At 39.7% G+C, this 22,133-nt stretch overlaps 1 protein-coding gene and 1 pseudogene across 1 annotated transcript in view; one reads left to right on the top strand and one right to left on the bottom strand.

Moving 5' to 3' along the window:
- The window catches only part of LOC145715845 (SH2/SH3 adapter protein NCK1-like), a 73,553-nt gene extending 55,263 nt beyond the window's left edge, over positions 1–18,290 (bottom strand). Inside the window, exon 1 of the mRNA XM_081799964.1 lies at positions 18,146–18,290. The gene's annotated coding sequence lies outside the window, so the exon portion shown is untranslated. The remainder of the gene's footprint in view (positions 1–18,145) is intronic.
- LOC102728265 (vacuolar protein sorting-associated protein 8 homolog pseudogene) lies at positions 4,360–6,524 on the top strand (annotated as a pseudogene).
- Positions 18,291–22,133: the final 3,843 nt, after the last annotated feature.

The following is a 22,133-nucleotide window of genomic DNA, read 5'->3' as shown; positions in this document are numbered from 1 at the left end:
GTATACCCTTTCTCTCAACAGATCATACATTTTTATGGCTTCATCTTATCCCTGTTGGCCGGCTGACTTCCAAATCTATAATTCCAAGTGTGTTCTCTAATTCAAAGTACTATTCCTCAAAATTTCTACATTGAATACCACAAATTCAACATGCATCAACCCTAACCCATCATTATCTCCAAAAAGCCAACTCTTCTAACCTCCTTACTAATCCCGGTTAATTACAGACCACTATCGTCCCATTCTCCCAGACTCCCTGCTTAAGTCACACAGCAATTTGTGTTGGATTTTCCTTTGAAATGTCCCTCGTTCATTCTTTTCTGTTCCACTGATACTGCATCCACTAAAACCCAAACCCTCAACAATTCATCCAAATTACTGTAAGAGCTCTTGGTTATTACCCACTCCAGTCTCTTTACTTCAGTTTGTGTATAATAGTCTTTCATTCATACAACACATTTACAAAATGACTAGCATATGCTAAGTACTGACTGGGTGCAGCAGGGATAGAAAAGTGACAAAAAGAGACATCTCATTCTAGGACACAGCAAAGGCAAACAAAATGTTCAAATAAAAAAATTATATATTGTGATAAACACAGTGCTTTCAAAAAAGAGAAAAGGAGGGCTATTTTAGATACTTGAGTTAGAGATGGATTTTAAGCTGACATTTTAAGATGAAAACGAGGCAGTGATGTAAATATTTAGAGTGGTCCAAGCAAAGGAAATCACAAAACACATAGGTTCTAGGAAGGAAAAAGTTTGGCATGTTTTGGGAAATGACCTAGTCTAATGTAGCTTGAGAATAATAATGGAGAAAGTAATACAAAAGAAGGATGAAACAGACACAGGCCAATTTTATTCCATGTATTAAAAAGAAGTTATTAAAGAGTTTTAAGCAGGGGAGTTCTAATCCAGTAAACACTGTGAGAGACTGCTAGTGCTCCTTAAGGTCTCTGTTCTCCTCTCCTCTATTAGCACACGGCTATACTACATCTTCCAGCCACCTGTGTAGTTAGGTGGGATCATGTGACTCAGTTCTAATCAATGGAATGTGGGTGAAGGTGATATATGCCACTTCCAGCCTGGGGCTAAAAGCTTCTTCCATAACATCTTCTCTTTTCAAAACAACCCCAAAAGCCATATGGTGATAACAGTGATGACTTAATAAAGAAAGAGGAGGGGCGCCTGGGTGGCTCAATTGGTTAAGTGTCCAATTCTTGATCTCGGCTCAGGTCTTGATCTCAGGGTTTTAAGTTCGAGCCCCACGTTGGCCTCCGCACTCGACATGGAGCCTACTAAAAAAAAAAGAAAAAGAAAAAGAAAAAAAAGGATAAAGAGCCTGTGTCCCTGAATGACTGCATGGAACAGAGGTATCCCAACTCCTACTCCATCACACACATACACTGGGCTGTAATGTGAGAAAGTATTATAAACTTCCATTGTGTAAACCACTAAGATTTGTTAATTAGGGCTGTTAGCATACCATCACTAATACAGAAATCTTAATTTCCCTGCCTGCTCTATCAAGAAGGAGTCAAAAGGAAAGAGAAAAACAACAGAAATTTAAAAATCAGTTAAGACTCAACAATCACCCAATGAAAAAACAAAGAACTTAAATAGACATTTCTCCAAAGATATACAAATGGCCAACATAGTAGAGGATGCTCAACATCACTAATCATTAAAAAAATGCAAATAAAAACCACAATGAGTTAGTGCCCTATATCCACCCATTACGATGACTACTATCAGAAAGAGAGAGAAAAAAAATAACAAGGGTTGGTAAGGATTTGGAGAAATTGGCATCTTTGTGCACTATTGGTAGGAATGTAATGGTAGAGAGATCATTCCTAGAGACATGAATTTGTGAAAAATCCACCTATCAATACTATTTAAAATCACAGGACTGAATGGGATCACCTATGAGAGAGTACAAGAGAGAAATAATTTCAGGACAAAGTTCTAAAATGCCAATATAAAAAACTAAGCAAATGAAAGATAACACTAATTCAACTCCAATTTTTCTGCCAATTGCCTAAATTAGATATACAGCCACCAGGTATTCTATTGTTACCTTTCACTGTCCTAAAACTGGCAACACCTTCTCACCTGCTCAAATCTGGACTCATTGCTCTTTTATCAGATAATCAGCATTTGGGGAGTCCTTTTTACTATGACCTTAGGGATGCCCTTTCTCTCTCTAGAATGTGATTTCCGGTTTTCTGTATCTTTCACCTTCTCTTTTATGGAGGTTTTCTCCTTCCTTTTGTGGGTGGAGCAAATCACACAATAGCTTTCTGAAGAAGTAAGGAAGAGAAATTTTTGGAGACCTTGCATGTCTGAAAACGTCTACACTCTAAACTTATGCTTAAAAATTTGGCTGGGGGGTGCCTGGGTGGCTCAGTCAGTTAAGCGTCTGCTTTCAGCTCAGGTCATGATCCCGGAGACCTGGGATCAAGCCCCATGTCAGGCTCCCTGCTCAGCAGGGAGTCTGCTTCTCCCTCTCCCTCTGCTCCTTCTCTCTCTCACTCTCAAATAAAATCTTAAAAAAATAAAAATTAAAAAATTAAAATTAAAATATTTGGCTGGGAACAGAATTCTAGCTTGGAAATCATTTTACCTCAGATTTTGAGAGCACTGCTCACTATCTTCTGGCTTGTGAGGCTGCAGCTGAAAATACTCAATCTCTGCAATATGACCCATTTCCCCCACCTCTGGAAGTTTACAGGATCTTCTTTGTCTTACGTATTTCAGACTTTAAGGAGGACATACCTCAGCATCTATACGTACTAGTTAGTTATTGCCCCTGGCTTCAAACCTACTTCTCTACTCTGCTTTGTAACGCTGGGGGGCTGGAACCCTCTAAATCACATTTCTCCTTTGCTAGCTGACTCCCTATTAGACTTGGAGAATCATATAAGGGTCACAAGAAAGATGAGAAGACTAAAGAGGGGAACAGGAGAGATACTCCTTCAGTTCAGCATCAACCATCAACAACAACCTTCACTCTGGCAACAGCAAAGATTCCAGCAGCAGCAGTTGGCCCCAGTTAGCAATTTTTTGCTTTTGTGTTTTTCCTGCCATTCACAGAGCAGCCCCATCAAGGCAGAAGTCGGAGTTTCAGCTCCTTGGGGCCACTCTTCATGTTTCTAAATTAATCTCAGTATCTTTTCTTTGCTCTCCCAGCCCTATGGGGCTAGTAATTACTTCCTAGTTACTATCTCTATGAGACCTGAGTGCTCCCTTATCGCATTTTCAGTTCTCCAATTATCCAGTGTATTGGTTTCTGAGGGCTGCTATAACAAAGAAACACAAACTGTGTTGGCTTAGCACAAAAATCCATCTCACAGTTACGGAAGCCAGTAGTCCAAAATCAAAGCACTGGCCATGCCCTCTCTAAGGCACTAGGGAAGGATCTGTTCCAGGCCTCTCTCCTAGCTTCTCATAGCCTCAGGTATTCCTTGGCTTGTAGATGGCCATCTTCTCTCTATACTTGTGTCTAAATTCCTCTACTGTTATTTAAGAATACCAGTCACATTGGATTAGGGCACACTCTACTGAGCTCACTTTAACTTGATTACCTCTGTAACGACTCTATTTCCAAATAAGGTCACATTCTGAGGTGCTGGAGGGCTAGGACTTCAACACATCTTTTTGGGATAACACAATTCAACCCATAAGATGGCTAAACAATTCTTTGTATTAAATTCTGTTATAATAGGTTGTGTGATCTCCAGTTTCCTGACTAGTCCCAGATTGATAGTATACATTTATTTTCATCCATTTTCCTGAGTACCCAAAGGCCTCTCAATCTGCAAAATGATGTTCTTCAACTCTGAGGATTTTTCTTGTTTCGCTAATATTTCTTCTCTTTTCTCTGTTCTCACTGGCACTTCTGTTAGATTAAGTTGACCTCCTGGACTGACCTTTTATCTTTATATAACCTATTTTCCTCTACTTCCTTTCTTCTATGGAGTGTTTTTTCTTACTATTATACTCTAATTTTCAAGAATTCTTTTTTATTCTGAAAAAAAAAAATTTTTTTTGGTCTCTTATATTAAAAGCTTTCTTCATGAACCCTGATGATCCTTGATTGTCTGCTAATATTTAAAAGTAGGGCCCTAGGGGCAGCCTAGCTGGCTGTTGGTAGAGCATGTGACTTTTGGTCTCAGGATGGTGAGTTCAAGCCCCACGTTTGGCATAGAGATTACTTAAAACAAATAAAATAAAAGGTCCTGGGCTAGAATGGCTGCAAGCACAGAAATCATCATTCAGATCATGTTCTAAGGCCAAAAATCAAAACAAAACAAACAAACAAAAACTTGCTTGGACTGAATTACAATTATTAAAAGTAATTATGGAAAATGAACCAGACCACAAAAATGTGGAACAGAGCCTCTGTGCCAAGACTGTTGAAGAAGAGCTGAATAAGTCTTTCAATCTTGAAGTTTTGCTTTCAAAATTCTCTTACATAGAGCTAGACAATGAACTAGAGTTCAAAAATGATCTGACTGATGACACGGACTTTGATATTCCTCAAGATGATACTCCTCCAACACTGGAAAGCATACTCAGACTGATGATGAAGAGGAGTCTTTTGTTCTTGAGGATCCTACACTGTTAAACATTGATACTATTGATTCTCACTCCTATGATACTTCGTCTATGGCAACTTCTGATAGTGGAGATAGTATCAACTTAAAAAGGAAGAAAAAATTACCAGATTCTTTTTCATCCCATCAGTCAGTTACGTGACATTCATTTTTGAAGGGAAATTCTGACCAGGTAGTGTTTGCAGCTGACAAAGTGGATGCTGGCTTGCCTACTGAAATTGCAGTGTCCAGTCTGATAGCAGTGGGTACATCTCCTGGATTGGCTTTAATATGTGATCAGAATCAAGCTTTGCAACTGTCTGGGTAACACTAGTGTTGGAGGTCAGTATGGACCCATTTCTGCCTTCAGTATCAGCAATGACTACTCAAGACTTCTCTGTGGCTTTGCTAAAGGACATATCATGATGTGGGATTTGGCCAATGGAAAACTTCTTCTAAGATCAATAAGAGATGTTCATCCTCCAGGAACAGCAATATTGCATATTAAGTTTACAGATTATACAACTCTTACAATTTGCAATGACAGCAGAGGCTCTGTTTTTAAATTGACGTTTAAAGACATATTATTATTATTTGAGAGAGAGAGAGAGAATGAGAGAGTGAGAGAGAGCAGGAGAGGAGGGAGGGGCAGAGGGAGAGGGAGAAGCAGACTCCCCGCTGAGCAGGGAACCCAACTCAGGGCTTGATCCCGAGACTCCGAGATCATGACCTGAGCCAAAGGCAGACGCTTAACAGACTGAGCCACCCAGGCACCCTTTGAATTGACATTTAAGAAAGTGATGGGAGTGAGAACATGTGAATGCAGGGTCTGTTCAGTGGTTCCAAGGGTGAAGTTCGCTGTACTGAGCCTCTCCCCTCTAAGCCTAAGTTGAAAGATCATCCCATCACACAGTTTTCCTTGGTCAAGGCATTCTTAACAAAGATACTGATCATTGGATTGAAACAATCCTTGAAAGTGTAGGTGACTTTTCCCTATGGACAGATTGTCCCAGTGTTCCACTGCTGGCCTGACACTTCATGGCAGTGCATAATTACGTGAATCCCATGCTTGACTTTTGCCGAGATGTTATTCATCTGCTACTGGTTAAAAGATGAATCTGGAGCAATTTACTTATAAACAAAAGCATCTTCACCTATACCATGACGTGAATAAACTCACGTACAGTTGTGCTCTTGGACAGTGTGAAGAAGTTCCATGTGACTGATCAGCAGACTCAAGAGGAACTGGAAACAGTGGAGATCTCAGAAGTTCAGTTGGTCTATAACAGCAGCCATTTCAAATCACTAGCCACCAGAGGAAATGTTAACTAGGCATTGCCTGAGGTTGGAAAGGCTTATCAATCCACTAGTAGCTATGATTGTCAAATCTTTTCTTTAGGGACAAAATCTGTTTATGTGATGATGCCGAGAAGGTGGAGAGAGTGGATCATCTCCTGAAACAAGATTGTCTTACAGAAGCCCTGGCTCTTGCATAGTCTTTCCATGAAGGAAAAGCAAAAGCAGTAGTGGGATTATCAGGGGATGCCAGTAAGCAAAAGCTGTGGTTACAGATCAGATGGTAGAAATCCTATTCCAGTATGCAGATCAAGCTCTGAAAAAGTGCCCAGACCAGGGAAAAATCTAAGCAGTGGAGCAGCATTTTAGGACAGGGTGCCTGTCATAGTTGCTTACTGCCTGCTACTACAGCAGAAGAATCTTTTATTTAGCTAGATGTAAGACAAATTGAGAATTCAGTGTCCAAAGGAGTGTTTCTGGAGTGCCCTGAACCATGTATTTTAAGTGACAAATTGGTGGGGATGATCCCCCAGGTAACAAAAGACTGACTGTTAATTTCCAAGATACAAAGTTAATGGAAAATGTGGAAGCCCTCATTGTACATATGGATATCATCAGCCTATTCAGCAAGTGAATTTATAAAAAATTTACTAATATACAGAATATCATTTCTTTATTGATTATACTTACTTCACTTGCCTCCCATCAACCCCAATTATTTACTGAGCACTTTTGGTAAGACATCTCTTAAATCTGTTTTTGTGAGTATATTTCTTAGGACTGTTCTTTAATGAATGCTAGATTATAAACTGCAAAACAAGAGTCTTCTATTTCTTTGATATCTCCCACAGCACTAAGCATAAAGTTTACATTTGGTAGTTGCTCAATAAATGCTTATTGGTTAAAAAAATAAAATAAAGTAAAACAAAAGTAGGGCCCTAAAAGCTGATTGTGAATAACTTACAACTTATCCCCTTGGGCTGGTTAAGAGAAGCATCTTCTAAGTTGTTACTTGATTGCCAGAATCCTGGGAGCAATACAGGAGAAGAGGCCTTGGTAAAAGTCCCAATATTGAGTACATTTACTTAATTGAGATGTTTTCTATAGGACACCTGGTCTTCGATTACGTCTAGTGCCCACCCCTCTCTCAGAAACACTCTGTTTTGTCCTCTCAGAGGATAATCTTCAGTCTTCTGCTGGGACAATAAAGAAGGCAAGCACTTAGCTATATAAATTGATGAAGAGATCTAGGTTTGAGCGCCTTTTTTGCCTTTTTTTTTTTTTTGCTTGAGATATAACTCACTATACAACTGACCCATTTAAAGCATACAATTCAATGGTTTTACTATATTCACAGAGTTGTGCCACAATCACAATAGATTTTAGAACATCTTTATCCCACCAAAAAGAAGCCCATACCCTTGAGCAGTCATTTCCCATTTCCTTCTAATCTCCCCTACTCCAATCCCCAGGCAACCATTAATTTATTCTCTGTCTCTAATATATTTGCTTTTTCTGGACATTTCATACAAATGGAATCCTAATCTGTGGTCTTCTGTGACTGGCTTCTTTCACTTAGCATGCCTTCAAGGTTCATTCATGTTAAAATATGTATCAAAACTTCATTCTATTTACTCCAAATAGTATTCCATTATGTGGATTTGCATTTTATTCATACATTTATCAGTTGCTGGACATTTGGAAATCTTTCTACCTTTCGGTTATTATGACTGAGCTGCTACTTAAACAGACTTTCAAGCAATCTTTCTATTTTTAGCAACACTCTCACCCCCTCTTCAACAAAAGTACCTGATGCTGCCAATTCATGAGCCTGAGTATTCTTTTCCATTTTTTCTATTTCCAGTTTAGGACTGAACATTTTTAAGCCTACTAGGAAGTTTCTATCAGTCTGTTTGCTTTCCAGCTTCCCAATTTTATTGTTTCTTCCATTCTCTTTACCTGTGTAGTTCAATTCTTTTAAAGTAAACTTTATGGGGTGCCTGGGTGGCTCAATCGTTAAGCATCTGCCTTCGGCTCAGGTCATGGTCCCAGGGTCCTGGGATCAAGCCCCACATCGGGCTCCCTGCTCGGCGGGAAGCCTGCTTCTACCCCTCCCACTCCCCCTGCTTGTGTTCCCTCTCTCGTTGTGTCTCTCTCTGTCAAATAAATAAATAAAATCTTAAAAAAAAAAATAACCTTTATTATCACCTTGGTGGGCTTTGGAGGGGAGTAAATGCACTTTCACTCATCTTTACCCACAAGTCCTTTCAATTATTTTTATCCTTTATTCTTACACATACATTTTAAGGCTCTGCACTTTGCTTTAACTATGACTTACCTATATATCCCTTAAGTTATATCATATTTTCGTCACTCAGTTCAAAACAGTTGCATGTTATTTCTTTAATTCCTGGGTTACTTACTTAGAAGTATACTGTTTAGTTTCCAAATAGCTGACAATTTTCTAGTTATTTTTTGTAATTAATTTCCAGCTTAATTCCAACATGTCAGAGCACATACTCTAGAATTAATTATTTCCATGTTTTTTTATGGTCCAGCATATGTCAATTTGGGGAAAATTTCCACAGGCACTGGGGAAAAAATCTGTATTCTGCAAGTGCTGGGTGAAATGTTATATGCATATCAATTAGACTCATTTGTTACTGATGTTGTTCAAATCTGATTCTTTTTTTTTTTTTTGTCTTAGTGTTCTAGTGATTACACAGAAGAGGGTATGCTAAAATATCTCATATGTTGCTAATGGATTTATTGAATTCTTTTAGTAATGTCAGTTTTTTGCCTACATGGTTGGCAAAAATTAGAATAATAATGCTGTTAAGGAACACTATTTGTCGTTAAATGTGTAAATTGATGTTTTTCTGAAGAGCAGTCTGGCAACGGCAACATCAAAAACATATTCTGAAACCAGTTATTTTACATCTAAAAATTGATTCTAAAGCCCTTAATGTGCACCAAACACTATTTAGCAGCCAAATGGATTTATGAATCTTCATTTAAATCTTATAATAATCCTTTGATTAGGTATCATCCCCATATTACAGAGGAGAAAAATGAGGCTTATAAAGGCCTATGCCCAAAAAATAGTGATGAAGCCTATACTGGAATTTAAGCTGATTCCAGAATCTCTAAAGTAGAAAACAAGATGTAGCATATGATCCTATTTTTTTAAAGTGAGCATGAGTCTGTATATTCCCTGAAAATTCTGAAATACACGTATTAAAAAATAACAGTGATAAATACCTGTGAAGAGACTGCTCATACAATTAAGACTAAACATAACTGAGTTTTTTGGCAGCCAGAAATTAAAAAGACATTTTATTTTTTTTCCTATAACAATGTAATCCTGTTTCTCCCACTGTGACATGTGGCTTACATTAATTTTCCCTCTCATTTCTGACATCAGGTAGAAAAATACAATTTTACATATATCTGTATATATGTATAAAAACACACACTTACACATGTATGTGTATGTGTATTACTGCCTAGAACAGCTTCCTGCCTAGAACCAAAATTATTCTGCCAGTTATGATTTACCAACTACAGAGAGGGCTCATGAAAATGACTCATTTAAAGTATGACTTGAGCCTGCTGTCAATGTAACAACTGCCCCTTTCCCCATTCTTCACAATATACATGCCTAAGTTCTGCACTTACATGACAAGACAAAGAACAATGCATCCATAAATATATATATTCTATGTTCCATGACTCATTTCTTCAATATTTTGCTTATCCTACTCTTTGAGATTTTTTTTTTTTAAGATTTTATTTATTTGACAGAGAGAGACACAGCAAGGCAACACAAGCAGGGGGAGTGGGAGAGGGAGAAGCAGGCTTCCCGCACAGCAGGGAGCCCAATGCAGGGCTCGATCCCAGGACCCAGAGATCATGACCTGAGCCAAAGGCAGACGCCCCTCAACTCTTTGAGATTTTACTTTAAAAATCTCCTATCTCTGATAATTGAGTATAACCTACCAATTCTTAGTCATAACTTCCACAATATGCACTAGGCTAAATTAAAACAAAGAGCTTCAGGGGCACCTGGGTGGCTCAGTCAGTTAAGCGTCTGCCTTTGGCTCAGGTCATGATCCTGGAGTCCCGGGATTGAGCCCTGTATCAGGATCCCCACTCAGCAGGGAGTCTGCTTCTCCCTCTGCCCTCACCCTGCTTGTGCTCTCTCTCTCAAATAAATAAATAAAATCTTTAAAAAAACAAACAAAAAAAAACCCCAAAGAGCTTCAGGAAGTTCCAAGATTACAAACTGAAGCCTGAGTGGGAGTAAAGTAGTAGTCTAGAAACAGCCTTATTAAAGGAAATCAGAAACTTTGTAACAAGGACAGGGTAAGGCTACTTTTTCTCTAAAGGGCCAGACAGTAAATATTTTAGGCTTTGTGGGCCACACACAGTCTCTGTCACATAGTCTTCTTTTCTTACAACCCTTAAAAAATGTAAAATCATTCCTGGCTTTGGGCAGTACAAATAAGGTTTTTGAGAGGTTCCAATTAAAATAGTGGATTTAACACATTAGTTTTCTTTCTTTTTTTTTAAGGAAATTAACACAGTAGGCAAAATATACAGGAAAGCAAGCAATAGCAACAAATTTTTGTAACCTAAAAAGACAGATGGACAACTAGTTACTACCTCAGTGAATTCCAGAAAGGTGAAGCCTACCCCAGGAGTTGAAAAACCCAACTTATACCCTGGAATCCTCAAGAGTCAGGAATTGGCAGCACCTGCTACTGCTTAAACTGAGAAAAGAGGCGGTTAAATAAGGAAGACCCGGTGAAAGCTAAGAAGTGGTTAAATCCTTAGAAGTTTCCTCCCCAAATATACCTAATGGTAGGCTACACAACTCTGAACTGGGATCACCAGATAGAACTAAAAATCTGTGTACCCTACCAAAAGTGGGGAATGAGAAATCCAGTCCCTCACACATACACCTACACACACACACACACAAAGGGGGCGGTCAAACCTTCAGCCGTCAAGAAAATTGTTTTCCCTCAAGAGGAAAGACCTCCCAGACATCAGGGTTTTCGCAAAAAAAAAAAAAAAAGGCTCACTTGGACCACCATGCAATGAAGTTTAAGACCCCATCAATTCAAGCTTTCAATCTCAAGATAACATCCAAGGATTACTGACACCTCAAGCAACATAAAAGTTAGAAACCAATTTAGAAGAGAGTCCCCAAGAAGAAACAAGGGCAAAAAAAAGTCATTTTTTTTTTTAAAGATTTTATTTATTTATTTGACAGAGAGAGACACAGCGAGAGAGGGAACACAAGCAGGGGGAGAGGGAGAAGCAGGCTCCCCACAGAGCAGGGAGCCCGATGCGGGACTCGATCCCAGGACCCTGGGATCATGACCTGAGCCGAAGGCAGTCGCTTAACCAACTGAGCCACCCAGGCACCCAAAAAAAGTCATTTTTATACCCTCGGAAATTAGAGAAGAAAATGTATCCATGAAACTAGCAAAGGATACTCTCTATAAAAAAAGAATTTTTAAAGAATAAAGAGTTCTTGGGAAATCAAAATCTTGCTGGAAAAAATGAAAAATTCAGCAGAAGGCTTAGGAAATAAAGTTAACGAAACCTCTCATATAATATAGAGTAAAAACACTAGGAGATGAAAACTAAAGAAGAAAAACAAATACCAAAGGACTAGTCTGAGATACAAACAGAACTAGCAGAAATAACAAAATTATCAGAGAGAGAAACAAAAGGAAGGAGAGGAAACTATTATTATAGACTGAATTGTGTTGTCTCCCTGCCCCCCCATTCATGTTGAAGCCTCAACCCCCAAAGGGGAGGAGGAGGAAGAGAGAGGTAACTCCCTATACAGAAAGGCTTTGTAAGGACACAGTGAAAAAGCAGCTGTCTAGAAGCCAGATAGCACCTTGATCTTGGACTTCTTAGCATTCAGAACTGTCAGAAAATAAGTTTCTGTTGTTTAAACCACCCAGTCTGTGTTATTTTGTTATGGCAGCCCTAGGTGACTAATATAATCATCAATGAAATAATTCAAGAAAATTTCCCAGAACTGACTAACATAATTTTGCAGGTTTGAGGGGCACAATGAGTATGCAAGAAAACGCACAAAAACAGATGTACGCCAAGTCACACCATCATGAAATTTCAGAATACAAGAGATACAAAATTCCAAAAAAGCAAAAAAACATTAGGATCAGGAATCAGAATGTTTTCAAAATTCTCAAAAGGATCACAAACCAGAAAACAATGGAGAGATGCCTTGCGAATTCTGAAAGTAAATTATTTCTGAAAGTAAATTATTTCTAACCCAGATTTCATTACCCAGCAAAATCCCATGGGAAGACCAAAAAAAAAGAGGGCATTTTATTAATACAAGATCTCAGTCTTTCACAGGAATCTACTATGGGATATATTCCACCAAAGGAGGGGTCAAACCAAAAAAAGAACTACATGATTCACAGGAAATAAGAGATTTAACACAGAAGAAAGGCAAGGGGAGTCACTAGTCTTATGGTAAAGGGAAAAATTCCAGAAAACTACTATGGAGACAGAAAGCTGCTCCCAGCAGGTTCAAAAACTGCTAGACAAGAAAAGAGTAACTATACTCACAGGTATACATACACAAAAGAAATGACTGTGTATGTCCACTGGAAGACTTATAAGTAAATGTATATATAACAGCTTTATTCACAATAGCTTAAAAACTAGAAACAAACCAAATATCTATTAATGGTGAATTTTTTTTAATTGTATATTTCATCCAGCAGAAAACTACTATCAGTAAAAAAGACCAACTACTGCTATACCCAACATCATAGGTGAATCTCACAAACACAATTATTAAGCAAAAGTAGTCACCCACAAGAGTGTATATTCTATGGTTCCATTAAGTTCAAGAACAGACAAAAATGATACAGGTCAGAACAATGATTAACTTTTGGGGATAGGAAATAGTGAATGAGAGGACACATGAGAGAGCTTTCTGGAGCACTGGAAATGTTCTATACCTTGATCTGGGTGATGGATAGGTGTCTACAAATACAATGAAATTTGTGTGCTTTGCTATTTTAAAAAATTTAAATGATACTTTAACAAGTTTTTAAAGAAATCAATGACATTTTCAATTGCATCATCCCACAACAGGAATTAATCAAAGGGAAAAAAAAATCTAAGGCTTTATGTACAAAGATCTTTATTTCAGAATTATTTTTACTAAAGAAAAAAACACCTGGAAATATTATTTAAATAAATGAGTGCCATGCAAACCCTGGGTTTTTCTGGTGTGAGTAATTATCTGGCCTTTATTACCAGCAGCCAAAAGGGAGCCATCTGCCCAGTGGGAAGAGCATGTTCACAGGTTCTAAGGCAAAAAAATCTTGGCTACTGAAGGGAAAAGGGGGGGAAGGGAGAATGGCAAGAGATGCAGCTAGAAGTAGCCAAATCATGGAAGGCCTTTTTAAGAATACGGAGGGGTGCCTGGCTGGCTCAGTCAGTGGAGCACGCAACTCTTGTTCTCAGGGTTATGAGTTTAAGCCCCAAATTAGGTGCAGTTATTACCTAAAAATAAAATCTTTAGAAGAAAAAAATATGGAAAAGAAATGGAAAAAAAAAAAAAACCCATAGAAAAATTAAAGTAACTGACTTCCCAGGGCAGAATTCTGGGGGAAGGGGCTGTACTCAAAGTATTCTAAATGTTTCTAAAAATAAAAAATGTTATCATGCAAGAACATTTAGTACCTGGAAGCGATCAAGAATTTCTAAGGAAAATTTTCCAAAGTCTCATTTAATTAATAGAATGTTTTTGTGGTAAATATAAATTTTTGTTTTGCTGGAATGCTCAAAAAATACAGGGCATATTAAATTGTTATATCAATTATTTGAGTTTATCTAAATACAACATGATTTGGAAATATGTACTGAAATTTTTGGAAGGCTGATTGTTAAAAAGCAACAAAAAAAGCTCTTTAGATGCATCCGTTTTTTAAAAGCCATAATCTCACTGCTTTATTCGATTGGTCTGTTTCAAGAAAAGTAGAATTATCCATACCATACTTACGTCCAATTCAGCAATCCTTAAATACAATTTCAGGAATAAAGAATGAGAGAATCAGTGTTTCAACAGTTTATTTTAGCAGATTATTTATTTAAACAAAAAACAAGCCATTATAAACAACCAAAAAATAGAAAAACAGCTTCTAACCTGTTTAAAACCCAAAGGGTAAAACATTCCTTCCAGAAATATTTCACCTGATAGTTTTCTGTGCTATCTTCCACTACTCAACTCTTGCTACGTAAGTGTAAAAAAACAACAACAAAAACCAAGGCAACCCTATGCTGCCACTATAACAGAAACTTTAGAGTTAAGAGGAAAAAAAGGTCAAGAGCAAATATATAAAAGCTCTCTGACTTCCCAAAAGAACAAATGTTTTCAGAATATTTTGCTCAATAAACAGATTGCTCAATAATCAGGTTTCTGACAGATGAACAAGAGGACAAAGTAGCAAAATGTAAAAGTGTTGCTGTTCTAAGAATCTAAAAGAGAAAAAGAACATTTGGCTGGATCATTAAATTTAGTTATGGGATAAACCCTGCAGGTTTCCTCCAAACCACTGCAATGTTCACATCTACTTTGAAAGTACCCAAATATTCACTCTCTTTGAACTAAGAGATTCAAACAAACTAAACTCCAGGAGTAAAAATTCTAAGAGATCCATTCACTTTTTAATGAATCACGGACTCCACTATAGAGATGAGAATATTATTTTTGTTAATGCTGTTAATACATCTAACAAGCAAAGAAAAAGACTTTAAATCAGTTTTAATTATTTAAACAATCCAAGTTATGAAGATCCCACTGCCCTCACATACAAGTTTTGAATGCATGGAAGGTGTAAAGATACAGAATGCAAAATAACGTGAAGCAAACAATAAAAAAACTGCATTGCAAGAGATGAAAAATAGTACAGGGGCGCCTGGGTGGCTCAGTCGGTTAAGCGTCTGCCTCAGGTCATGATCCCAGGGTCCTGGGATCGAGCCCCGCATCGGGCTCCCTCCTCAGCGGAAAGCCTGTTTCTCCCTCTCCCACTCCCCCTGCTTGTGTTCCCTCTCTCGCTGTGTCTCTCTCTGCCAAATAAATAAAAATCTTTAAAAAAAAAAAAAATAGTATAGCTTCTTAGGAAATACATAGGAAAAAAAAGTTTTTTAAAGAATACACAGACCAAGGGGCACCTGGGTGTTTCAGTCAGTTAAGCGTCTGCCTTCAGCTCAGGTGATGATCCTGGAGTCCCAGGATGGAGCCCGTATTGGGCTCCCTGCTCAGCGGGGAGTGTGCTTCTCCCTCTGCCCCTCACCCTGCTTGTGCGCTCACACTCTCTCAAATAAATAAAATCTTAAAAAAAAAAAAAGAATACACAGACCTTGAGTTAGGAAATCAAGCTTTGAGTTTCAGCTCTGCCACCATCATTAGATGTGTGAATTTTTGTGTAGTTATTCTGTATGGCTTTCATTTTCCTTACCTATAAAATGAAAGGTTGTAATTCCAATGTTCCCACAGTATTGTTCCATGATTCAGGCTGCACTGAATTCAGGACCAAAAATGAAACTTCAACAAAATATGACTTCATTTGCTACTTTGGAAACTTGGGGGCGGGGGGGAAGGGATTTCTTTTAAAGAATAGGCAGGCTATGCATAGGCAATCAAATTCTCAACAGACAAAGGTAGAAAAACACAAACTCTAAATGAGAATGATAGACTGGTTTAGGATGGTCAGCTCTCATAGAGAAACAGTGCTGTCATAAGAAAAAAATAGGTATTGAGCAGACTTTTAGAAGACTAGGAATTCTGAGGTATACTCTATAAATAACAGGGAGTTATCACTGGTTTCACAGTGAGGGACATGGGGAAACATAATTTTAAGATTAAGATGGAAGGCAGGACATAATGAGTAGAGAGAAAAGGTAGGCAGAAAACCCAATTACAAGCTAGTGGAAAGGAATATATCTCAAAGAAATTTCCAAAAAATGGCTGACAAAAATTAGCCAATGATATGTGGATAGAGGATGTCAAAGACAAAACCAAGGTTTGTGTCTGGGTAGCTGCAAGTGTAATGTTACCAAAACAAAGTCAGCCTATGGAATCAGTAAAATGAGGATCATCCAGATAGAATTACTGCCTTAATTAAATAATCTTTAAATATCAGCTGTCTTCCTGAGGCGCCTGGGTGGCTCAGTCAGTTGAGTGACCAACTCTTGGTTTTGGCTCAGGTCAAGATCTCAGGGTCATGAGACCCAGCCCTAATTCCCAAATCACACTCTGCGCTCAGCAGGGAGTCTGCTTGAGATTCTCTCCCTTTCACTCTCCCTCTGCCACTCCCGCCCCCTCACCCAAGTGAGCAGGCCAGCACTCTCTAAATATTTTAAAATAAGTATCAGTTGTCTTCCTAAAACAGCACACCCAAGTATTTATGAAGAATTTCTTAAATGCTTAGTGATTTCACGAGTTTCCTCCAATTTTACTTATTGACTAAATAACAAATCATTCAGTCTTCTGATGTAGGTAGAGAATATTTGGTATTTTTCCATATTATAAAGGCAAGTAAATTGTAAAAGTTATTAAAGTATGATACTATGATAAAAAATGGACTGCATTCTGTATTTATTAAATGAAGTCCTCCTGACAAGTGATTTATAACAATAATCACATTAAATCTACCTTGAGCTTTTGGCAAGAAAGTCCTCAACGGTCCAAAAGAAAAATAAATCCAGAAGCATAAAGTACCATTCAGTATCTAACAAAACATTCTGTGTATGCTTCAAATTTTATTTATATGGACCTGAAAACACTGGTAAAATCTGCACTAAAAGATAATGCACAGAAAAATAAAGCGAACAATTTAAAATTTAATATGTGAACAAGCACAGCTGAGTCTCCAGCACTCTGCGAATAGGGTTTAACTGATATTATAGCTAATTCCTCCAAATCACAATTTTCCCAAAAAAGAAAATTCCACAGTCCATGATCAAGATGGAATGAAAACTACTATTAATCAACCAATGCATATTCCTTGTAGCTATCAAACTGTGAATGGTATTCCTTGTTACTATCAAACTGTGAATGGGAGCCTACTTAAGAACTGAATATAACTGACAATTATCAAACAAACAAAACCTTCTTGGATTATTTCCCCATTTCACCTCGCTGAAGATTAAGATTTTAGGAACAGTGCTTTCCAGATGCTTAGTAAATTGTATAGTTCGTTTTTCATCAATCTACCAAAGTAAGACTTTTAAAAAAGAATACCTCTTGCAACATTTACCCGTTTTGACCAGACACTGAGCTTCTTTGCTCACCACCCAAGATGGGATTCGAAATTCTCAACTTTTCTTTCCTAACTCCTATGTTTTCTTACCAAATCTAACGGGTGAAATTATTTTTAGGTGACCAGCTCATCCGTTCGACAATAACTAAGCGCCTATAATGTTACAGTTCTCAGCCCTAAAAAAATCCAGCTTCCCAAGCTTCTAACGGCAAATTTAACTTTTATGAAAACACCACAGAACGTCACAAAACCATTACTTAGTTTTTGTTTTTTGTTTTTTTACCGGATATATTACACTTAAATCAAAAGCTCACAGCCGAAGCAACAAGCAAGCGTACGAAACTACAGCAGGTCCATATGATTAAAATAACCTCGATTTCCCGAGAACGGGGGAAACTGCTGGGGCTGGGGGGAGGGGCACAGGGAGCATCCCAAGGATGTCCACCCTCAGCACAGGTTACGGCCCCCTCCCCTCCTGTAGGGCTGGAGGTGAGTGCGCCCGTCCCCTCCTCTACCACGTCCCTACCTTCCCCCGCCTCGGATTACGCCACAACAGACAACAGGACTTTTTAGGCAGAGAAAGAAACAGGGGAACGCGAGCGCCGCACACTCGACCTCCCAGCCTCGCAGGAGCGGCCGGCCGGAGCGAGGCCTGGGGCTGCGCGGTCCCGGGCACTGGCCAGAGGATCGCGCGGAGCCGCGATGCAAACGCCCAGGCCCGGCCAAGCGGCCTCCCCGCCCCCTCCGGCTCAGCTCAGGGCCGGCAGACGGCGCCCGGGGGGCTAACTTCGCCGGAGAAGAGGAAGCAACGCAGCGAGTAACAGGCTATGTGGACGCACGGGGAAAGGAAAGGCTGTCTGTGCGTCTGCCTACCGGCAGGACCGTCTCACCTTCCCTCTGCCGGGTCCGTGCGGCCCCAGCTCACCTGAGGAGGGCACCGGGAGACCGCCGCGGCCGCCGCGATGGCCGTTACGGCACGAGGCCTCCGCTCAGCCGCCGCGTAGCTCTCGGGAGAGGGGCGGGACGCGCGCGGCGGGCGGGCGGGGCTCCGGCGCCGACTGGCCGGGAGGCCGTGGGCGGATCCGCGCGGGCAGGAAACCCCCTCCCGGCACAATCCGATAGGTTCAGTCGCTCCTTTATCTCCTATCCCTGAAGCGAGAGCTGTCTGCGCCGCGCTCGGATTGGGCCGGCCCGCCTGTCAATCAAGTGCTGTGCTGGGCGTGGATCAAGCTGAGGCTGTTCAGCGGAGAGTGAGCGAGAGGGTGAAAAGTGCCTGGCCTGGCCTGGCTCTTGTCGTTTTTGCCTCTCCGGTTGCTGTAGCCGATTACTTTGGGCCTTCCTCCTCAGCGCCACATTAGACTCCGCAGCAGAAATTACTGCTTCCCAAGTTCAGCCCCAGCTGTTCTGGGAGCTTCTTCCTGGTTTCTGCATTAAAGAGGGTCTTGCCCAACAGAAGGTTTTTAGGGGCAGGGAGAGAAAATGAAAAACAAACCAAAAGGCCTGGAAATGGGAACCTGAGAGAAAAATGTAAGATGTACGGTTAATTTGAGCCACAAACCGAAATAAGATGAGTCTAAGGGCCTTCCAGGTGCCCTGGTGCGTGGATAGCTTCCAGTCTCAGCTGTGGTAGCCATGCTGTGAGGAGGACAATGACCTTCGGTGCCAAGTGTGCCCATTCTTAGCGGCCCAGTCCCAGCCACCTGCCCAGTCATCACTAAGTTGGTTCTCCCCACTCCAGTACTGCAGCCCCCCACCTCAACCTGCCTCATGCCTTCTGAACTATCTTTGTGGCTCGGCTCTGCTTAGGCGTCGCCTCCTCAGGGAAACCTGCTGGGTTAGATACTTTTCATGGAGCACAGGTATTTTCCCCAAACAAGCTGTTGAGTTTGTCCGTATCCCCACGTAGATGGTAAACTCATTAAGTCAGGAACCATGTCAGTATTTTTCCCTACTGCCAACTACATAGATGGTAAGTAAATATTGTTTAAGGCGTTAATACAGCTTCCTTTCCCTTCTTTAATCCTGGCCTAACTGTAAGTCCCAAGGGTTCACATTCTTCTGCATTTAACTTCAAAATTATTATTTTTTTAAAGGATTTTATTTATTTATTTGAGAGAGAGAGAGAGAGGATAAGAGAGACAGCACGAGAGGGGGAGGGTCAGAGGGAGAAGCAGACTCCCTGCTGAACAGGGAGCCCGATGCGGGACTCGATCCTGGGACTCCAGGATCATGACCTGAGCCAAAGGCAGTTGCTTAACCAACTGAGCCACCCAGGCACCCTAACTTCAAAATTATTCATTTGAGTTCTGATGTATGTGGTTTGGTTGCCATTATTTAGGACCACAAGGTCAAGCACAAATCACCTTCCACCCCTTCCTGGCTTCAAGTTGGCTCTGGCAAGTAAACCATGAAACTCTGGGCAACAGCTACTGTATGTCTATATCCCATTATTAGCATCCAAAGTGAATAATGTAAGTGAACTTCAAATTTATTCTAATGGTCTAAATTCCTTTGCATATTTATAATGGCTACTATGGACTGAGTTTGTCCCCTCACAAAATTCATATGTTGAAGCCCTAACCCCTAATGTGACTGTATTTGAAGACAGGGCCTTTAGGAGGTACTTAAGATTGATATAAGAGTGGGGCCCTACTACTATAGGATTAGTGTTCCTGTAAAAAGAGACAGCAGAGAGCTTGCTCTCTATCTCCACCATGAGAGAAGTGAGAAAGGGCCATGTGCAAGCCTGGAAGAGAGCTCTCACCTGTAATTGACCATGATGGCATACTGATGTGGGACTTCAGCTTCTAGAACCAGGAGAAATTAAATTTCTGTTGCTGGTATTTTGTTATTGGCAGCTCAAGCTAATACAATAGTTTTATTTGTTGGTACATCTTATAAAGTTTATGGATTGAGATGCTATTATATTCATTTTTTAAGCTGGAGAAATGATTGTCCAGAGATGAAAACTGTTTCTCCAAAATCATACAACAAACTGTTAGCAAAACCTGGCTCAGTTCAATTCGACTTATATATTTAACATGTGATGGGTTGGGGGTGTTTATACAAATACAACAGGTAAAGTGGTTCCTGCCATCAGGTAGCTTATACCACTGCCGTAAGTGGGGAAAATAAACCCAGAAAAATATGCTGAAGTTGTAAGTTTAGATTTTATTTTGTAAGGGAATACGTATTTTGAATGAACCAGTGGTCTGAACAGACCCTTCACAAGATTTTGATCTAGATCTCTTGACTACTGTGTGCCACCTATTTAAGCAATAGAAGAAATAAGGGAAAGAGCTTTCTTTTAAAAGGGTTTTTAGTTCCCTGTAAACATGTTTTTTCCTTTTAGTTTTCCTTCTTTAAGTTTCCTCATCACCCATTCTTACCAGGAAATTAAAAAAAAAAAAAGAAAGGGGTGCCTGGGTGGCTCAGTCTTTAAGCATCTACCTTCGGCTCAGGTCATGATCCCAGGGTCCTGGGATCGAGCCCTGTGTCAGGTTCCCTGCTCAGTGGGGAGCCTGCGTCTCCCTCTCCCACTCCCACTGCTTGTGTTCCCTCTCTTGCTGTGTCTCTCTCTGTCAAATAAATAAATAAAATCTTTTAGAAAGAAAGAAAGAGAGAAAGAAAAGAAAAGCTCAAAAAACATATGAAAAGGTGAAGGAATTGAAGGAAAAAAAGAAATAGCGATGAAACAAGAAAGCATTGGGTAGAAAGTAGATAGGCAAAAGCCACATATGAAATTGCAGTATGGTAACTTAGAAGGAATGGAGTTACATGTTCTTATGGGGTGGAAGTTGTCCCAGAGACTTCCTTCCATACACCCTGTCTCCCCAACTTCCAAATATAAACATTCACATGGCTTCTTCTTCCCCTCTTTTAGCAGAACTCAAACCAAAAATGGGAATCACCCCTGCTAATTAGTGCTGAGTGGACCAGGGACTAGCCAGAATCATGTGACAATAATATTTAGACCAAAACTTATGACCTATGGACTGGAAATGGGGCTTTGGATAGGGATAGCTAATCTGTCTAGGATAAAAACATGTAGGCAGCTCACTTTATTAATCCTGAAGGAAAGGATTTGGGAAGACAGGAAGGGGAAAATGAGCCTCCATGTCTCAAGATCTTTCCCAGGAAACTTGATAGCTTATAGTTAGAAATGATTAGAGGATGATCTGGTTTAGCATCACTGCCAGGTAGGACTGTTTAGGGCAACAACAACAAAAAAGCCCTACTTACTAATCAACAAGAAGTAACTAATCACAAGCTTGACTGTGAAGTATAGAAATTAGTGGACCCTGGTAACTAAATTTAATTTCTGGACTGAGTATTGTTATGCTTTTTTGGGAATTAATTCAACAAAAATTTATTGAGTCCACTCTGTGGTAGGCACTATAATAGGTGCTGGAAATCTAAAGATCAGTCTTAACTGAAAGGAGTTCAATCCAGTGTCAGAGAATGAGATTTAAATATGTTTATTATTAATATAGTTAATACAGCTATAGAAATGTATAGGGGGACATTAAACCACAGGGGGATTTGTATGGTCAGGCTAGTCAGGCAAATAAGTAGGCAAAGAAGAGATGGGTTTTCCACATAGAGGGGCCTGCATTTAAAAAGGTATTACACAATTGAAAAGGTATTACACAATATTGCTGAAGGAAGTCTCTGGGACAACTTCCACCCCATAAGAACATGTAACTCCATTCCTTCTAAGTTACCATACTGCAATTTCATATGTGGCTTTTGCCTATCTACTTTCTACCCAATGCTTTCTTGTTTCATCGCTAAAGATGACTAGAAAAGTAAGCAATAGCAGGTTATAGGAGTTAAGGACCTTAGCCTTTATCCTATAGGGGATAAGAAGCCATCAGAGCGGTATTCTTCACCACTTTAAAATGTCATTCTAT

The sequence above is a fragment of the Leptonychotes weddellii genome, chromosome 1, assembly GCF_054177405.1.
Source record: "Leptonychotes weddellii isolate Sample4059 chromosome 1, ASM5417740v2, whole genome shotgun sequence".
Taxonomy (NCBI): domain Eukaryota; kingdom Metazoa; phylum Chordata; class Mammalia; order Carnivora; family Phocidae; genus Leptonychotes; species Leptonychotes weddellii.
This window is presented reverse-complemented; position numbering and strand designations above follow the sequence as displayed.